This window comes from Perca flavescens, chromosome 16, assembly GCF_004354835.1.
Source record: "Perca flavescens isolate YP-PL-M2 chromosome 16, PFLA_1.0, whole genome shotgun sequence".
NCBI classification, from domain to species: Eukaryota; Metazoa; Chordata; class Actinopteri; order Perciformes; family Percidae; genus Perca; species Perca flavescens.
The window spans coordinates 6,143,017-6,158,878 of record NC_041346.1 but is presented as its reverse complement, the minus strand read 5'-3'; positions in this window follow the sequence as shown (position 1 = coordinate 6,158,878).

Sequence of the window (15,862 nt, the reverse complement as noted above, 5' to 3'; positions counted from 1 at the left end):
GCATAGTAAATGCTGTAAACGTATTCTTTGTCAAATTACAATCTTACCAATATAACCAAGTTTCTTTACAGAATAAACAGAACAAACTGAGCTACGTCACGTTCTGTGTCACGTGCGTAACCGCAATTTAAGTAACGTTTGAGTTTAACCCTAAACCAAAATCTTTTTCTAAACCCAGTTTAGCAGTGTTGGTGCTTTAACATAACCCATTAGTTTTTGTGTCCAAACCTAACCAAATTACGACTGTTTCACAACTAAAATGACGTGTTTAAAACTGCAACCTTTACATCCTGTTTAGATTTGGGGACGGAAAACGCTTCTCTGGGTCGTATTAAAGGGTAGTAATAAACGACCTATATCGTCGTATTGAATTGATTTATTGATAAAGCCTGACTCTCTCACTTTGCCTGATGTCCCTCCCCTTCTTCTATCACCGCTATTTATTTTTGCGAGGGCACCATTGCTGCATCCGTGACTTAGCGCTGTCTAGCACTGCTGTGATTTGTTTACAGACATATGAACAAGCCAGAGCATTTTTTTCCCCTTATTAAGCGGTGTAGCCAGATCTATACTCCAGCGCTGACATGGCACTGTGGAGATACTGTAGGTCTGACCATGTGAGACCAGGCTGCCAAGATTCACCGGTGTCACAAAATGTCAGGATGAAACATGCAAATGCACTTGAAATCATACTCGGACATGCTAAAATAAATATGAAATGGCAGTATTTCAAGTTTCATTTCTAAAATGTTTCCCTTTTTCTTGAGAAAAGGCTTCAAGGATGTGGACTCTCTTCTCCTTGACTAATCTGGAAAACTTTACCAACAAGACAATGTGACAAAGTGTTATTTACCTTTAAAAAATAATGGATGAAAAAACAGGGAATCATGGTATAATAGTTGTTATATTATATTCAGAGCAACACAGTAATTTAATATAATATAACCTTATCTTAGGTAACGTTCATAATGTTTTATAACAGCAATGTAATGCTCTGTAAATTGTGTTCATGTTCACAACCCTAACATGTCATTTGTTTTACTAAATTTAACTAGGGCGCAAATTATATAATAATGTGTCACCTGTTTGAAGTCAAAGAAAACAACACAGAACTAAAGTAATAATATTACAGTAAAAATAATTAAACTGAGACTAACAATCATTCTGTTATATAAAGTGGGATGACAGTTAAGAGACCTAAACAGTTCCGTTTGAGGAGTCAGTCCCTTGACTGTAGGTAATAGATGCTACACTTAAGGTCATAATAAAAATGCAAATACGTCAATTGTCCTGCAAGAAACTTGCTTAATGTTAAATATTTGACTGTGTGTGTGTGTGTGTGTGTGTGTGTGTGTGTGTGTGTGTGTGTGTGTGTGTGTGCGTGTTAAACACACTCCATAAATTAGAATGAGATGAATAGTTAAATATGAAAATATGACAGGCTGGTTGTTTGACGCTGGTGCACATTGACAAGAGACATCTGCCCTGGCCTGTGGAGAGAACAAGCTGTGTGTGTGTGTGTGTGTGTGTGTGTGTGTGTGTGTGTGTGTGTGTGTGTGTGTGTGTGTGTGTGTGTGTGTGTGTGTGTGTGCGCCAGCTTCTGTCAGAAGAGTGGATGAAAGGATGAGAAAGTCCCAAGAGAACAAACGGATAAGCAGACAGCGGATGATGCCGAGGGAGGGACGCAGCGCGACATGAGGCTGTACGAACGCTGCTGTAGCAGCATTGGGTCTGATTAAAACAACTTCTATCTAATACTTTAATGAAATATTAACACACTTAACTGTAATTAAATTAAAAAGGAGAGTCAGCAGTGAGATTAGTGGCCATGTCAGAACAACCTTAGGGGGATAACCTCCCCCCAAATAATACCAGCGCATAAGCTAAGCTGCTGTAATGCGCACACACACACACACACACACACACACACACACACACACGTGGACCATGCGACGGTTCTAGCTGGACCAGTAATCTATTTCTGATAAATTAATGATATAAATCTATATTATATCTTCACGGAGCATTGCTTTTTCTGACATTCACGGCTATAGACCGCGGGCGCGGCTAATCCAGTTAATACGGTATAGCTTCACCCAACTGATAATTTACCTTGCATACACAGAACAACCGACACATTCTCACTCCCAGCGCGTGAAGAAGCAACGCTTGGTCAGGTGCCTTTGGCGTTTGCTACTGACGCCAAAAGTTTCCTTCAGTGTCCAGCCCTTTGGCGTCATATTTATGTTGCGCTTTTTCGGGACTCTTGGCATCTATTTAGGGGAAAGTGGGGTGAGTTGTGTCAGTTTTTACTCAAAGTGACTTTAAAGTGAAGTCATGAAAGTAATGCCTTCAACTTAAGGATGTACATATATTTCAGGATGTGGTGCATCCCTGACAACAATAACTTTAGATCTGAAATAAATTGTTTCAGAAATATAGCTTTTGGGAAAAAAGTGGTCTTGTGGCACAACTTGCCCCTGATGCGGGGTAAGTTGTGCCAGTGATTTCTGAAGCAAAACAGAACATTTTAATGTTATGAACTCTAATGCTATATGAAAGCAAGACAAATGCAATACAAAATTACTCATTTAAGGTTTATTTAGATATTGTCACCCTATTAAACTGACAATAAGTCATATTTTGTAGCTTGGGAAAACACAAAAAACTTAAACACTATGTGATATTTGTGAATCATTTCAGGCAAAAAGGCTTTGGCAATAGATGCCTGTTTACATACATAGAATGCTGTCGGTCGATTATGTAACATATATGAATAAAGTGACTAGGCTAATTTCTAAACATCCAATTGTGACTTAGGCCACTTGAAAACTTAATCAAACTTCTCTTTAATAACAAACAACAAACTCACAACTGAAATCAGTGTTAGCTAAATTAAACAAATGGCAGGTAGGCCTAAATCAAACACTGACGAGGCATGCCCATCTCCTCACTTCTCCAGATTATCCCATGTGAGTATGTAGGTCTAGGTGATCTGGATCTGGCCTACTACTTAACATCCCACTTGTCAATGCTGCTCCCTTCTGGCTGTACCACCAAATTTTTGGGGTGTGGGTAGTTTCTTGAGGACATCACCTCTAGGGATGACTCCTTCATCACTTGCACAACTTAACCCAGGCCCTTTGGCACAAATCACCCCAGCATGATCCAGCAGTTAAGAGCTAACATCATGCTAACTCTATAGACTCATTGTGTAGCCTGCTAAAGCACTAAAACATGTGTGGAATGTTTTCAAACTTGTCTATAATTGTTCGGACACTACAATCCAAAAACTTTAATCATAGAAATTTTACTTTGAAAGGAAAAAAACTGTTTTATGAGCTAAAATGTGCTTACTTCTCATGCCATGTGACTCCCTTCTTTGGAGGATGAGTAAAATGGATGGCTTTTCAAAATGATGTGGTCACATGACCAATTTATTCTATGGTTTTCCAAAAACAAGGGGTGGCACTACTTCCCCCCCTGGCACAAATCACCCCACTCTCCCCTACGGTTAGGTTTAGGAAAAGATCGTGGGTGGGGTTACAAAATGTATGTTTTAGTGACACCGCGGGACACGGCAGGGAACGGGACACGAACCCCCGGTCTCCTGGGTGAAAGTCCGCTGTTGTTGGACCCATCCACGACCACAACCGACATCCTTATACAGATTTTTCGGTCTTTCGTACTGCTCGCTCATCTTACAGCAGATGCTAAAAGGGTGATTTTTGCGTCAGTATCTGACACTGAGAGCCACTGACCAAGCGTTAGTATTTTACGAGTTGGGAGTGAGAACGGGTTGGAACAACAGAGACAGCATGAAGCAATTGACCCTGCTACTTGCTGGATACAGACTGTGTTTGAGACTGTTTTACTGAGGCGGAAAAACGCAGGTATCAAACCTGTTTCGAAAGCAGACAATGGTTTTGGAGTCAGATTTCGGACGGAAAAAAAACGAACTTGGTGCGCAAAGGTCTTTCCAGCTGTGAGTCCCCTTTCTCTATTACTATTATTAAAACCAAGTACTGATCCAGGCTCACTAGTGAGCACCTACACATGTGCCTAAGAATGGCACTTACTCATTTAATCCAAGACTCAAACTGGCAGGCCCAGGCCCATATTTCTTATTTGAAAAAACAACTAAATTAATTCTTTATTAATTAAGATTGTGTTTTCGGAGCAATTTTATTCATGGCAAAGATAGCTATTTGTTTTCCATACAAGTTTGTGTCTATGTTAAAAGTATCATACTTTAAAAGTTGTCAATTAGTTATGTTGAAATTATATAGAAATAGTAGTTGCTGATTTTATTTGATTGCTATTGGAGGAAATGTAGACATTATGTGGTTTAGCAACTGGACCTGTGAAGAGACTTTTTACCTGAGCAACAACAACAAAAATGCTCTTGGAGCCAAATGACTCTACGTAATGAGGAAAACAGAGACTGGAGGAAAATGACAGAAGGAAGAGGTTTCTCTGAGACAAGGTAGAGACAGAGTCTGAGCTGTCACACACACTCGGGAATCCGTACCTTCGGTACGTCAGCCATTTGTTGTGAATAACAAACAGTCTTGCTGACAAATTAATAACAGTAAAGTTAGGTAAAGTATAGTCTACATCAACGACCTTCCACTTCCGGGGTTGCTCTGTTGCCGCCGGAAATTCCACAGGATATCTTTCTTCTCGGCCGGATATCTGTTACCTTCCGCTTTCTTTGTGTTGTAATTCTAAACTCTGGTGGATTTCTGAGGACTATGGTTAACTGCTCCTCAGATCTCTGCAGGGTAAATCCAGACAGCTAGCTAGACTATCTGTCCGATCTGAGTTCTCTGTTGCACGACTAAAACAACTTTTGAACGTACGCATGTTCCACCAAAGCAAGTTCCTTCCCGAGGCTCCTGGGGCTCCATGCGGCGCTTAGCGCCACCCATGACGCTTGTGATTGCTTTAAAGAAATGCCAATGAACCAGAGCTCGTTTTTCTCCCATCCAGGAATGCTGTGTGGACTAGCCAGACAAAGGACAAGCCGGTCAGGCTACTTCTCAGTAAACTTTTTGGATGTCAGTCACTCAAATAACAAAAAAAATATCGTCAATACCCACCAGGTCCGGATTTTTTGCCGAACGGCTGCGGCCATGACTGACAAGCTGAAGTCACGAGGACCCACGAGATCTCGCGAATTCACGTAGAATAGAACCACAAAACCAACAACAGTTAGTTTCCATCCAGAGGAGTAGAGGCGAAACAACTCTGTGCTGTGTTTTCAAGGTGTAGTGCAGGGAAATGTGATCCGCCGTGAGCATGGTGTATTTTATTTTGAAAATTAACCGGATGATTTATTTTGCTTCTGTGCTCGTCTTCCTGTCCCGCACAATATGAATTCTGTTGAATTGCTGCGGAGCTCTCCGGCGTTCCGGAAAAAATAGAAGCTCTGCGTATCTACTCCGGAGGGCTGTTGGACGCAGCCGTTCCGCAACCGGTGGAAATTGCCAGTCAGGCTTAGTTCAACAACAGCTGAACACAATAACACACCTTTAAAGGTGGGAATCACCAGAGGCCCAACAATACCATATTATCACGCTATTCATGTCACAATTAAGATGTTATTGTGTTTTTAAACATATTGTGATATATTGCAATTTATTTTTGTTCATTGCAATTTATTTTTGTTCATTGCTAACATGCATTGGTCAAAACTGAAGTTACATTGTCAAAACTCTTCCCACAGTCAGCTTTTCACGAGTAAATTACTGTATTATATGCACAGATATAGAAGACAAAGGAAAATGAAGCAAATTTCAGATTTATTCTTGTTACATAAACTTTAGTACAGCCAAAACGTAAAGGTGTTATTCCTATTCTAAAATAACATACTGATTTATGTGAAAAATCATTCACGCTTCAAAGATAAAAGTTCATCATTTATATGTCATGCTCCCTGTTGTTAGTGTTGTTCAGGTCACTGTGTTATGAGTGGCGATGTATGCTTTCTGGGGGAGAGGTGTCACTATAACTGTGTTTTGATCCAATGAGCTTATTTTGAGACATGTATGAAGTGTTTTGGTGGTTTGAGTGAGTTTTGGAGGTGAGATTAACTGTTTGGCCAAGATGCATGTTGGAAATACAGATTGTATAAAGACTTCTGAAAAACTGGTTTCAGTATTGCCCGATGCTTGTTAGCAATCGAAAACCAACCAACCATAAGACCTGCAGAAACAAAGGACACACACACAAACACATGTAAATATATGAGGCCTAATGTTGACTGTAACTAATAAACATTTTTATTTTTAAGGTCTATTTTGTGGTTTTATATTGTTATATTGAAGTCAGTAACCTAAAGAATGTACAGAAATACACATTTGACATATTTACAGATTGAGACACACACACACACACACACACACACACACACAAATACAAATGCAGGCACAATTACATGAAAATGTTTTAACTCCCTGTCTCACACACATGCAGACACATATTGAAATAAAAAGGATTACCTTTCTGTGTGTTATAAATAAAAAGGCTTTTACTGCTAATCATAAAGGGTATTAGGCTCTAATAATGACTAGGCTAAATAGACTGAATGACAAGTAATAACATTTAGTGTGTGTGTGTGTGTGTGTGTGTGTGTGTGTGTGTGGTGGAGGGGGGGATAAGTCGGCCTCATACTAAATTAAAGCTCCCCATTAGCCGCAACTATTTGATCTGCATTCACCAGGGCTGACATCACACACACACACACACACACTCTAATGCAAACATGCTGTCAGAAGTGTGTGTGTGTGTGTGTGTGTGTGTGTGTGTGTGAAAAAGAGAGAGAATGTATACTATGGTTAACATTAATGCCCGCAACATTAAAAAAGAAAAACAAACTATTAAAGTTATGTTAATCCCTGAATTTCAGTAGCATTCACATATGACTTATATCATATAGAGAAAAAAAAGAGAGACAGAGGGGGGCTCAGAGGAGTGAGCAAGTGTGTTCGCCTGGTTTAACAACATTATCATAATTAATCAGATAACGCTGACATTATTGGTGTAGCAATTACAACTACAATTATCTGTTGCCTGCTGCTTGTTATTTTAATTTCATTGTTTCTGTAATCATGGCCAGCATCATTATCCTTTATACGCTGATTAGTAATATCAACAATTAATTTACTCTATGTAATATTTTATTCAAGTCCTAACACCCGATCTGAACCGCTGGTGTGAAACATTTTATCTGACTGTGTCAACTCGCTAACTGTCTTCAGTTGTAATTAAGGGATAAGAGTCTTACCCACGCTGTTTGGGGCATTGAAGACGTACATAGATTATTTTCTTTTGTAAAGGAATTCCACTCCATTCTGGAGAGCCGTTCATCGTACCTTTGTTGTTTTTTTTTAAGGGGGAGGGGGGGTTACCTACGCGCAATCTGTTTGTTTCTTACACAGAACCATCTGAGCAGCCGTCATTGAACAGACTTTTGAACAGGGCGGGCACTTTCAAAAAATACTTGACATGTCTATCACTGAGCCAACAGTTGCTTCTCCAAACCATTGCTTGCATTGTTGTAATTTACATTGTAGAAATATTTGACAAAGTCGTTACAATTCATCCTGAGAGGATGCCATGGTAATCCATCCCATAGTTGATATATTCTGTCTGGATCAAAGTGGCGGGTTCAGCAACATACTGACGAACATTTCCTACAGCCACTGAAATGCCGCATATTTCACTCACTTTGCCTTTTTTCAGGTTTAGGCTCTTTATATTCAGAATTCTGTGTCAAGTTTGGTGTTTTACTTAAATAATGCACTTTTTACCCTGTGGCAGCTTTAAACACATTGGGCCCTATCTTGCACCCGGTGCAGCGTGGCGAAAAGCCAGACGCAAGCGTCTTTGCTTTGGACGGTTTAAAACATTGTTTAAATAGCAAATGCACCTGTGCCCATCTTTGCGCCCATGGGCGTGCTGGTCTTACAGCGAGGTGTGTTCAGGTGCATTCTTGGTGTATTGCTATCTTGAGGCAGCGGGAAGTGATCGCGCCATTGACAAACAAAAACCTGGTCAAAAGCGCAGCATTTCATTGTTATTTTAACAGCAAATAAAGTAAACTGCACCTATTATGCACAACACACACACTGTTCTTGTTACACACACACACAAAGGGAAGCGCAGCAGCACACAAACATGAAAAAGATTACAAATAAAAAATGTTACGGTGCAAATCCGCCATCATAATAGCAATGCTCCAAGGTCCAAACATGCCTGGCATTTAAAGGGAATGGGAGATGACCCTCTGATTGGTTTATTGCACGTTACGCCCAAAACACACCTATGAATTAATGAAGACACTAAGTCCAACCCTTTTGAACCATGCGCCCGGCGCACAGACCCTTTTTTCCACTATTAAAATAAGCAAAAGTGGATTTGGAAACGCACCCGCGATCGTTAAAATAGGGCCCGTTCACTTTTTGAAGAAACCTTGCTGTTCAGTACAGCATAGATCCAAAGAAGAAGTGTGGATCAAATTGAATTAAATGTTCCCCTGACATTCAGTCTTAAACAAGACAGTTAAAGTGCTCATATTATGCTCAATTTTATGTTCATAATTGTATTTAGAGATTTTACCAGAATAGGTTTACATGGTTTCATTTAAAAAAAAAAAAAAACATACCGGCACCGTCAGACACCGCCTGCCAAGAGTCTGGGTCTCTCCGAGGTTTCTCCCTAAAAGGGAGTTCTTCCTCGCCACTGTCGTACTTCCTGCTTGCTCTTGGGGGAATTACTGGAATTGTTGGGTCTTTGTAAATTATAGAGTGTGGTCTAGACCTACTCTATTTGTAAAGTGTCTCAAGAGAATTTTTGTTATGATGTGATACTATAAATAAAATTGAGTTGAATTGAATAGAAGCAGAGTATGAGGGCGTGCAACGCTAGCAGCTAGACGAGCATTATAACGTGTGTTACAAAGGCTACGTTCACACCGCAAGTCTTAATGCCTAATTCTGATTATTTTGCTCAGATCCGATTTTTTATTTGGCTGTTCACATGACCTTTTAAAATGTGGCCTATATCAGATTTCCGTGTGAACTGTTTGCGGTTTTGAAATTACCCACATGCACAGAAGAACAATGACATCAGACTGTTGCACTAAAGTTAGGGAGGTTATGGAGGAAGTAAGCATTTTCACTTTTATTTGAAAACGTTTGTGTAATGGCAGCCATAAAATTAATGAGCAGGTGCTGAGGAGGAGTAGAATGAAGAGAAAGAGAGCCAAATTGGCTATTTTGGCCTTTTGTGGAGTTATGGCTGCAAATTCACTACAGAGGTCTGTGTGACCGGACGACCGATTTGCACGTCAGGACCACTACGGCCTCCACCAAAGTTTACTCTGGCTTCGCCCTTGCACGCGCTCAAAACAATCTGATCTGGGTCTGATTCAGGACCACGTATGGAATTGGCCTGAATCTGATTTGAAAAAAGTCTGATCTGGGCTAGATTTGAGTGTTCACACTGCTTCTGAAGGAGTCTGACCGGATTTGGGCCACTTTTGCCTGCAGTCTGAACGTAGCCAAAGTGACCCACGTCTGTCTCTGAAGTAAAGGCTGGACTACAACAGAGCTGTTTGGAGCAGTTGGTGAACAGTGTTTTCTGTTGGAGATGGTAAGTCCCTTTGGGGGGGGGACTTTGGGCTTTTTCACTTTGTAAACCTATAACATGCACAAAAAAAAGATATATAACACAACAAAGGAAAGGGGAAAAGCCAAAAAGCACAATATGAGCACTTTAAGGAATGCTTTGTGGCTGAGTTGTCAGAACGCTTTCTCTGAAATTTGAGAAATCACTAAGTGGAACACAGTGTGGTCAGAGAAAGAAGAAGCAATAGAAAAAGGCCCCAGATGGACCTGGAGAAACTTGGCCTCCTGTTTTCCACTTACCGTTCACCTTGTTTGTCCTGATAAGCGAGACGCAAAGCCGTCGCCTCCCTTTTTTCCATTGGTGGGAATAACTTGTTCCGCCCGGCGACTGGATGGTGATGGATGATGATTGGCCGGCCGGATCAGGGTCTGCCGTGTATTTCCATACATCATCAGACTCACTCTCTCTGCCCCGACGATCTGCACCTGCGCCGCCGCGCTTCCCCCGAAAATACCTCTGATTAATGTCCGGAGCCGGAGAGGGGAGCAGAGCGGGGAGATGCTGTGGTATTAATTAAACCAACCCTAACACCCCCCCCCCCCCCACCACCCCTTTTTACAGTATCCACGTGAAGGAGGAAAAGAGATGGAGAGAATTTAGGAGAAAAGGGTGGGAGACAAAAGGGTAGGAAAAGTGACAAGGGAAAGACAAGAAGGGGAAAATGAGAAAGAAAAAAGGGGAAGGAAACAAAATGGAAAGACGGATCGAGAGAAACATGGGGAATGTAAAGAGTGATGGAGCGATTACTGTAAAAGGAAAGATCTGAGTGAATCGGGAGAGACAGAAGGAGATATACAGAAGAAGAGACTAAAAACAAAGAGAGACAGAAGGAAATAGAGAGAGCGACAAAAATATACTATAGAGTGAAAGAAAATGGAAATAATAAAAGAAAAGGTGAGTTAAATGGAGATTGAAGAGGAGTAAAGAAGGAAATAGATTTGGCTAGAAAATAAAGACACAGAGAGATAATGTGGATGTATGAATGACCCTCAGAGCTCGCTACTTTTGGTAACATCTGCAGATAACTTTATCTTGTAAACTTGCAGTGTGTGTGTGTGTGTGTGTGTGTGTGTGTGTGTGTGTGTGTGTGTGTGTGTGTGTGTGTGTGTGTGTGTGTGTGTGTGAATGTAGTTTGGTTTAACATCTATGTTTGCTAGGTCACTTTAGCCACTTAGCACGTGAGATCACTAAACAGCAGTGTTGTAGTACTCGGGACCGGTCTTGGTCTCAAGACCACTTTTTGAAGGTCTCGTCTTGGAATCGACCACATTTTTATTAGGTCTTGTCTCGTTCTCGGATAAAGAGGACTCTGGATTTTATTCCGAGACCGGTCAAGAACACAAATGCAGGGATATCACTAAATTGCCTGTGTATCGTCTGATTTATGTGTAAACATCATTACTGGGATTGGATGTAAAACTTCCTGCTTCGAATGCAACCAAAACATTTCACTCATTTCTAGTTTGAAATGTGTTACTGTTAACCCCGGTTCCCCGTACATACTGTATGTTTTTAGGGATCTAGTTTCAGTTGTTCGATCTGGTCTTGGTCTTGACTCGGTCTCGCCCTGCCTTGGTCTTTGTGACGACTTGGTCTCGGTTTACCTGGTCTTGACTACAACACTGCTAAACAGGGAGAGACAGCAAGTGTGATTACTGACGCTGACTACGTTTACATGCACATAATATTCCCGCTTTGCCCTTATTCAGAAAAAGACAAGCCAATATTCTGACTATGCTGTTTACATGGATAATGAAAGTGAATATTCCACTTATATTCCCGTTTACTTATTTCTTTCACAGTTTTCCGCTGTTGGTGGACTTGTTTGACCGTGCGAATAGAGCCTCCTACTTTCATTCCTTCAAACACCTTCTTACCTTCTGTTGCGATGTTTGTGCATGTCTAAAAACCTGTTGATATCCAAGTCTTTCATAATATCTAAAAGTAGCTGTGTTTCTCCTTCTTATCGGGTCTGCAGCCTTGCAAACTGTTGGCTGGTTGGTTTGTGTACAGCAACCATAACAACGCACAGAGCTGACCGTAACCGTAAACAGGCAAGAGGCCGTAAACTATGGTGAAAACCCGTTTGAGACGCATTTTCCAAATGGCCTGAATGCATGTCTTAAGAATGCCTCTAAAACCCGAATAATACCGCAATATCCCACGTCTTGTTCGGAAAATGCTAAATTCAAAAATAGGCATTATTTGGAATATCCGGAATAGGCTGTTTACATCACCTGTATCAAATTCAACATATTGTCATATTTGGAATAATAGTTCATATCGGTGTGCATGTAAACATACTCACTGACAGTCGAGTTGCACACGCCTTTTGTTTGAGCTCTACTTTTTTTTTCATTTCCTTTCTTCTGCCAACGAGGTTATGATGTGCCCATTCTGAAATAAAAAGGAACACAAATACCCTCTTCACTAATAATTAAGTTTATAGTCATAAGAAGATGATGAAAAACATATCCTTCGTTTTGTCATTATTATAAAATCTGTAAAGAAACGTTGCCTACTGTTTTTCAATTTTTCGTGACATCAAGTCTGGCTTGCCGGATGTAAAGTGTTGGGATAAAGCCTGACGTCCGGCACGTCTCTTACGGCCATTTTCACCAAGCCCTCACCCGCCCCCCGCCTCCTAGTTTCAGATCACTAGCTCACTGTAGATGAAGGGGTCAAACTTTCACTCAGGAGACTGAGTTCATATACCATGAGAAACCTAGTTTTACACTCAGCTGACTTATTATTTTCACAATGTGGTTAGGTTTAAGCAACAAACCTGGGTGCATATAGCATTGTTGACTACTGCAGGGCTTGACATTAACTTTTTGAGGCACTTGTCCTTCAGACTAGTACATTTACGTTTCACTTGTCCATGAACAAAAGTCACTTGTCCGGGTAAAGATTCATCATTTTATAATTTCTATTGTGTTTTGCTAATGCAGAATTTGAAGAAAACATTGAAAGCATCCAAACACTATCAACATTAATACAATTCAGTTTAAACGGTAGAAACAAATGTGTCCCAAGAATAGATTTCCCCTTCAACAAGAAAAAAGGATCTCCAGACTCATAATACAAAATTATACTTTGCACGCCGGTGTGCAGAAGTTAATATATTGAGATTCTAAGTGAATATTTTAAAGTTTCTCATTACTTTCAGATTCCTAGTGAATATTCTAAGTTACTATGTCAATATATTGAGATACTGAACCAATATGTTGAGTTACTAAGTCAATATATTACGATACTAAGCCAATATATTGAGATTAAGTCAATATTTTATAGTTTCTCATTACTTTGATATTCTTTGTTTATATTCTGAGATACTGAGTCAATATATTGAGATACTAATTCAATATTTTGACCAGAGGTAGTGGTGACTTAAACTTATACTATATCTAAAATAATTTTGTAGACATAACAATGGATTTTGCCACTAAATGTTGGTGTCAGCGTGTTTTTTTTTTTTTCTTTCTACAATTTCACTTACCAAGGGATCCTTTAAAAAGGTGTAGCTACTTTACAGTTGATTATTACCTGATATTTAATCTGCTACAAACGAGTAGCGGAGCAGCTAGTAACGTTACAAGGCAGAGAGCCAGCCGTCAAGAGTCAAATTAACTTCACGCTTCATCCGCACAAAGCACACTTCTATCGCCACAAGTGACAGCTTTATTCGGCTCGTTTTCTGTGAACGATGTGGGGACGGGGTAACGTTAAAGCGTAGTTAGCATGCTAACGTTAGCTAACTAACACCGGGGCCTGGCTTGCTGGTTCCGTGGTGCTTTCATGCTGTATCGCTAGCTGAACAGTGGGCTGGGTCTAACGTCAGCGGTCCGCTCTCCCGCTGCTGCTGGGTCTAACGTTAGTTAATGTATTTGTTTCAAATCGGTAAAGTAAAATCTGTAACATGAACGGAATGAGTGGCACATAATAATCTATACAATGCTTCACACAAAGCACATTGCTATCGCCACAAGTGACTTTGGTTTTCAGCTTGTTTTCTGTGAACGATGTGGCGAGGAGGTAACGTTAAGGTGGAGTTAGCAAGCTAACACCGGCTAGCTCGCCGTGCTTTCATGCTGCTTCGCTTTCGGAGAATGCGCTGAACAGCGGGCTGGGTCTAACGTTAGCGGCCCGCCGACCCGCTGCCCGGGATTGTGGGGTAAAATATGTATTTGTTTCAATTCTGTAACATTGACAAAATGAGTGGCATTTTGTTTTGTTTGAGTTTTAACTTGTCCAGTGGGGCAAGTCAATTTCTTTTCCACTTGTCCTACAAAAAATCCACTTGTCCCGGACAAGCGGACAAGCCTTAATGTCGAGCCCTGGACTACTGACACATGGGTGCTAACAGCATCTAGCTTAATCCAACGCCAGCTGACTCCTGACATCTATGCAGCAGCAGAATGACTCTTGACACTGTGTGGCGCTCCTGTGGCTCCCTGTGGACTCTACTGACGGGGGAAATCATAACCTCTTGGCAGAAGTAATTCAATAAAAACCGACTAGGCAGCAGACCTATCACGACAACGAACCATGCAAACACTAGTCTCCTGTGGGTCTTCCCAGGAAACCTGCCGACAGATTGCCACTTTGGTGCCGCTCGGCTCGGCAGATCCTTCGTACGTGTCGAACGAGTTCAACTCGCTTGGAACTGTCCTGAAACGTATCTCGGCCTTGCTGTGAACAGGAGCTGCAGTCCTGTAGTAAAATTGTTTAATCATTCACTATTCATTAATTAGGCCATAAAGGAACTGGGCGTCAAGGCATGGGTCCAAGACTAAATCCAAAAATCTAAATGAGAAGTATTACTTTTTATTTTATATGTATTTACAGTACATTCTCATTCACCATAAAATCTAACATAACTGCAATACTTTTTCACAGCAGGTGTCAGGTGTAATGACATTAACAATGTGACAGTGAGCCAGCATGTGCAATATGGACTCTGAAAATAAAGCAGCTAAATGGAATTTAGCCATCATTAATGTCATTATTTACACCACGAAAAAGTGATTAGTCAGTCAGTTGGTTGGTTCCACTTTGATCCAGACTGAAATATCTCCACAACAACAAGATAGATTACCATGAAATTTGGTACAGGTTTCCATGGTGCCCAGAGGATGAGAATCTTGATTATTTACTTAGAAATATCTCAACCTCTGCTAGATGGATGGGCACAACATTTTAAACAGACCTGTCATTGTTTGTAGTTGATGAATGATGTTGGTGATACCCTTAACGTTATCTCTTAATATATCTCTTTAATAGGATGTCTTAAACTGTTGGATAGATTATAATGGCTTATAATGATTATAATGGGGTAGCAGTAGCTTAGTCAGTAGGGAGTTGGGTTGGGAACCGGAGGGTCGCTGGTTCAAAATCCCCATACGGACCAAAGTATGGTGGTGGGCTGGTAGCTGGAGAGGTGCCAGATCACCCCCTGGGCCCTGCCTGGGCAGTGCCGAACCCCCACCTGCTCGATGCGCATTTCCATGGGCAGCCCCCCTCACTCTGACATCTCTCCATTAGTGCATGTATAGGTACTGAGCGTGTGTGTGTAATTCAGACCTGTGTGTAATCTGTGTAATAACAATAGAGTGAAAAACATTGTAATATCCCCTTGTGTGATTAATAAAGTATAAATTATTATTATGAATGAAAGTGCCATCATCAGGTCAAGATCTTAATAATTCCAGTACTTTGGTTTGTTTTTAATGATAATGAAATGCCCGTTTCCTGGGTGAAAGTCTTGTGTATTCCCCTTACCTTCTTCCAGGACTAAAACTCCGCTCCCCAGCTTGAAAGCCCTGTGTTGGGCCAGACTGAAAAAATGTAACAATGCGTCAAATAAACTTTGATGGTTTCTGTCATTTAAGGTAGTGCATATGACGCTGAGGTTTGTTGAAGTGTTCATTTTTCTGATAAGTATTGGCTTTTATTACTTATTTGATGTAAAAAACAAATAAAAATGGTGTGACACATCATGATTGACAGCTGAGATTGGCTTGCGATTGGTCCAACAGGTGTATTGGCACCACCCGATCACTACTCTGCTAGTCTCTCATTGCCAGACCTTCATCCACAGCGCTGGGGAGGAGGGTGTGGCTAGTCCACATAGCATTCTGGGATGGGACAAAAACGTGCTCTGGTTTAT